Source organism: Priapulus caudatus, unplaced genomic scaffold (genome assembly GCF_000485595.1).
Source record: "Priapulus caudatus unplaced genomic scaffold, Priapulus_caudatus-5.0.1 Scaffold915, whole genome shotgun sequence".
NCBI classification, from domain to species: Eukaryota; Metazoa; Priapulida; class Priapulimorpha; order Priapulimorphida; family Priapulidae; genus Priapulus; species Priapulus caudatus.
Window position 1 is genome coordinate 116,861 of NW_014577976.1, and position 5,047 is coordinate 121,907.

The following is a 5,047-nucleotide window of genomic DNA, read 5'->3' on the forward strand; positions in this document are numbered from 1 at the left end:
CTGGTAGACGGCTGCAACTAACTAACTCATGGCCTGCTAACTTACTCCTGTGTGGCAATGAAGATACGATGGTGATGTGCCATGACGATATGAAGGAGTGAGGACGAAGAGATGAGGAGGAGAGGATGGCTGGCTGGCGCTTTACACGCACGCAGCGTGAGAGCTATACGCTGAAAGATGGGGGGCTGCACAGGGAGACGAGGACATTAACTGAGGAAGCAGGGCAGGGGTGGCATAGATGAAAGGGAGAGTGCAAATGGGAGCGTGGAGGGAGGGAGGTGGGGAGGCAGGGTGGAAGTGGTGGAGGATGAGTAAAAGAGAATGAGGAGGAGGGGGTGGAGAAGGAGGACTGAGGTAAAAGCATGAGCGAGGAGGACAGAGACAGGAGAGGGGTGAGGAGGATGAGTGGAGATGGAGGAGGGGACAGTGGAGGATGAGAGGAGGGGTGGGAAAGGAGGATGAGGAGGAGGAAAGAAGGAGAGAAGGGTGTGAAGACGTTTGAAATAGATGGGGGCGCGCACTTCAGAAACGAGGAAATTAACTAGGAGCAGCAGTGGAGCGTGTGGCAGATGAAAGGGAGGAGCAGGAAATGGGAGGTGAGAGGAGGGGTGGAGAAGGAGAGAGGGGTGGAGGAGAATGGCAGAGGGAATGAGGAGGACGAGGAGCGAGAGAAGGGGCTGGATAAGCTGGAGAAGGAGTGGTGGTGAGGAGGATGAGGTGTGAGGAGGAGGGGGACAGAGGAGAATGAGGAGGAGGAGGGGTGGAGAAAGAGGATGAGGAGAGGAGGAGGAGGAGGAGAAGGAGGTGGAGAAGGAGGATGAAGTGAGAGGAGGAGGAGGGGGACACGAGGAGGATGAGAAGGAGAGGGTGGAGAAGGAGGATGAGGAGGAGGAAGGGTGGAGAAGGAGGATGAGGAGCAGGAGGAGAGGGGGTTGGAGGAGGAGGGGGACAGAGGACCTGCTCAGGTTAGGAGACGAAGAGCTTGGGTAGGCAGAAGGAGAACAAAGATTGGGGAGCGAGGGACGGCAAGCGCGCGCGGGCGGCCCGCGTGTGTAACAACCTACTGTGCACGCTCGGCTAATACGATCGTCTCTATCACGTGTCCTAGCGTGTCCGTCTTCCTCGCCTGAAACACCTTGCGAGTCGAAAAAAAAGAGCAAGATGAGAAAGCGTCAGCAATTGTCGCAATTGGCCGAATGTGTGTGGGTGGGTGAGGGGTGGTGTGTGTACATGCGTGTGTGTGTGTGTGTGTGTGTGTGTGTGTGTGTGTGTGTGTGTGTGTGTGTGTGAAGCGGTGTGTGAGGGAGTGAGTGTGTATGTACGGGAGTGTGTGTAGGTGGGGGAGTGTGTGTGTGTGTGAAACAGTGTGTGCGAGAGCGAGTGTGTGTGTGTGCGTGCGTACGTGCGTGCATGCGTGCGTGCGTGTGCGTGGGCGAGTTATCTATCTAGAACTAGAGCTTCCTGCATCCCAGAAACAGCAGGGGATGGGTGTGGTGGTTACTCAAGAGAAATCTAAAATAGCACGCAAGATTTCGCAGCCTGAAATGTAGCGCAACACATGCCCTCCCGGTACAGTGAGCTGCAAACACTGTGTGTGCGTGCGTGCGTGCGTGTGCGCGCGTGCGTGTGTGTGGGTGTGCGTGCGTGCGCGCAAGCGCATGTGTGTGTGTGTGTGTGTTTGTGTGCGTGTGTGTCTGTGTGCCTGCGTGTGTGTGAGCATGTGCATGCATGTGAGAGTGTGTATGTGTGTGTGGGTGCGTGTGTGTATGTGTGTAGTTTGTGCGCGTGTACGTATACACATACGTGCGTATATAGGAGGGGTGGCGTGGACGCACCTTCTCAGACTTGTTGAGCCTGTACATCAGCGCCTCATTCACAGACACGTCGAGGTTGTTGTACGTCCGCTCGGCCGCCAGATTCTACAAGATTAGAAAGCAACAACACATATACACGTCAACAACAACATATGTCAGCAACAACATACGTCAACAACAACATACGTCAACAACGATTAAAGGTGAAGGTAGGGGCAAGCATCAGGTGAGGGTGGGGGAATTGTGAGGTGTGGTTGGGGGAATTGTGAGGGTATGGTTGGGGGGAATTGTGAGGTGTAGGTGGGGGAAGTGTGAGGTGAGAGTTGGGGAAAGTGTGAGGTGTAGGTGGGGGAAGTGTGAGGTGAGAGTTGGGGGAAGTGTGAGGTGTAGGTGGGGGAAGTGTGAGGTGAGTTGGGGAATTGTGAGATGTAGGTGGGGGAAGTGAGAGGTGTGGTTGGAGGAATTGTGAGGGTGTGGTTGGGGAAAGTGTGAGGTATAGGTGGGGGAAGTGTGAGGTGAGAGTTAGGAAATTGTGAGGTGTAGGTGGGGGAAGTGTGAGGTGAGAGTTGGGGAATTGTGAGGTGTAGGTGGGGGAAGTATGAGGTGAGAGTTGGGGGAAGTGTGAGGTGTAGGTGGGGGAATTGTGAGGTGTAGGTGGGGAAGTGCGAAGTGAGAGTTGGGGAAAATGTGAGGTGTAGGTGGGGGAAGTGTGAGGTGTAGGTGGGGGAAGTGTGAGGTGTAGGTGGGGGAAGTGTGAGGGTGTGGTTGTGGAAAGTGTGAGGTGTAGGTGGGGGAAGTGTGAGGTGAGAGTTGGGGAAGTGTAAGGTGTAGGTGGGGGAAGTGTGAAGTGTAGGTGGGGGAAGTGTGAGGTGAGGGTGGGGGAAGTGTGAGGTGTAGGTGGGGGTAGTGTGAGGTGTGGGTGGGGGAAGTGTGAGGTGAGGGTGGGGAAGTGTGAGGGCATGGTTGATGGAAGTGTGAGGTGTAGGTGGGGGAAGTGTGAGGGCATGGTTGGTGGAAGTGTGAGGTGTAGGTGGGGGAAAGCATGAGGTGAAGGTGGGGAAGTGTGAGGGGAGAGTGATGGAAGGGTGAAGGTGGGGAAAGTGTAAGGGGAGGCTGGAGGGGAAGGGCAGGACAAGCATGATCATGAGGTGAGAGTGGGTGAAGCATGAGGGGAGCCAGGAGGCAAAAATTTTTCCCACGAGAGTTCCGGACCACAGCCAATCAGCGCACTCCATTCACTCGACTTCCTCGAAGCAACAATGTAAAATGAATACCACCCATCCCTAACCCTAACCCGAACCCGAACCCGAACCCTAACACTAAATATAATCAAACCATATATATATATACTAACCATATATTACAAAACACTATCTATGGTGGGTCCGGAACTCTCGTGGGAAAAAAATTTCGCAGCCGGGAGCGTGACGAGTGGAGATGAGAATGAGAAGAGACTGGGTGAGGGTGAAGCTGCAGGTGAAGATGATGATGATGCTGTCGTTGTTGATGATGATGATGATGATAATGATGATGATGACGATGACGATGACAACAACGATGGTGACGAGAACGATGATAATCAAGATAGAGATAATAGAGATAATTAAAACATAATAAGATATACATAATTAGCAGAATATTCCTTATTATCTACTTCTGATAATAGAGATGTCTCTATTATGTACTCTTGATGCTAATGAATGATGTAAGGACGATAAGAATGAGGATGACAATTAGAGTGATGAAGAGAAAGGAGGTGAGGGGAGGGGGAGGAATACCACCTGAACACATAATGAGATTTCTGCTGACTAACTATGACAGATTAGCTACTGTGACAAAGGGACCAGCTACGATGTCACATATATATATATATATATACACATGTCTGTACATGACTGTATATGAAGAGCTTAATTGCAAAACTGCCTATGTATATATATAGTACTCACTGCAGCTGTAGACCGCTGCACTAACTAACTCATGCCTGCTAACTTACTCTGTGTGGCATGAAGATAACGATGGTGATGGTGATGACGATAATGAGGAGGAGGAGGAAGAGGATGAGGAGGAAGAGGTGGCTGGCTGGCGCTTACACGCACGCAGCGTGACAGCTATACGCTGAAAGATGGGGGCTGCACAGGGAGACGAGGACATTAACTAGGACAGCAGGGGAGGGTGGCAGATGAAAGGGAGCAGGAAAATGGGAGGTGGAGGAGGGGTGGAGGAGGAGGGGTGGAGGAGGATGAGGTAAAAGAGAATGAGGAGGAGGGGGTGGAGAAGGAGGATGAGGTAAAAGAGGATGAGGAGGAGGACAGAGAAGGAGAGGGGTGGAGGAGGATGAGGTGAGAGGAGGAGGGGGACAGTGGAGGATGAGGAGGAGGGGTGGAGAAGGAGGATGAGGAGGAGAAGAAGGAGAAGAAGGGTGTGAAGACGTTGAAAGATGGGGGCCGCACATAGAGACGAGGAAATTAACTAGGACAGCAGGGGAGGGTGGCAGATGAAAGGGAGCAGGAAAATGGGAGGTGGAGGAGGGGTGGAGAAGGAGGAGGGGTGGAGAAGGAGGATGAGGATGAGGAGGACGAGGAGGAGGAGAGGGGGTGGATAAGCTGGAGAAGGAGTGGTGGTGGAGGAGGATGAGGTGTGAGGAGGAGGGGGACAGAGGAGAATGAGGAGGAGGAGGGGTGGAGAAAGAGGATGAGGAGGAGGAGGAGGAGGAGGAGAGGAGGTGGAGAAGGAGGATGAAGTGAGAGGAGGAGGAGGGGGACAGAGGAGGATGAGAAGGAGGAGGGGTGGAGAAGGAGGATGAGGAGGAGGAAGGGTGGAGAAGGAGGATGAGGAGCAGGAGGAGAGGGGGTGGAGGAGGAGGGGGACAGAGGACCTGCTCAGGTTAGGACGAAGAGCTTGGGGTAGGAGAAGGGAGAACAAAGATTGGGGAGCGAGGGAGGCAAGCGCGCGGCGCGGCCGTGTGTAACAACCTACCTGTGCACCTCGGCTAATACGATCGTCTCTATCACGTGTCCTAGCGTGTCCGTCTTCCTCGCCTGAAACACCTGCGAGTCGAAAAAAAAGACAAGATGAGAAAGCGTCAGCATTGGCCGAATGTGTGTGGGTGGGTGAGGGGTGGGGGGAGTACATGCGTGGAACAGTGTGTGAGGGAGTGTGAGTGTGTGTGTGTGTGTGTGTGTGTGTGTGTGTGTGTGTGTGTGTGTGTGTGTGTGTGTGTGTGTGTGTGT

The 5,047-nt window shown here is 53.3% G+C and overlaps 1 long non-coding RNA gene across 1 annotated transcript in view; it reads right to left on the reverse strand.

Moving 5' to 3' along the window:
* LOC106814378 overlaps positions 1–4,850 on the reverse strand; it is a 25,795-nt gene extending 20,945 nt beyond the window's left edge. The window contains exon 1 of the long non-coding RNA XR_001394598.1: positions 4,794–4,850. This is a non-coding gene — a long non-coding RNA (uncharacterized LOC106814378). The remainder of the gene's footprint in view (positions 1–4,793) is intronic.
* Positions 4,851–5,047: the final 197 nt, after the last annotated feature.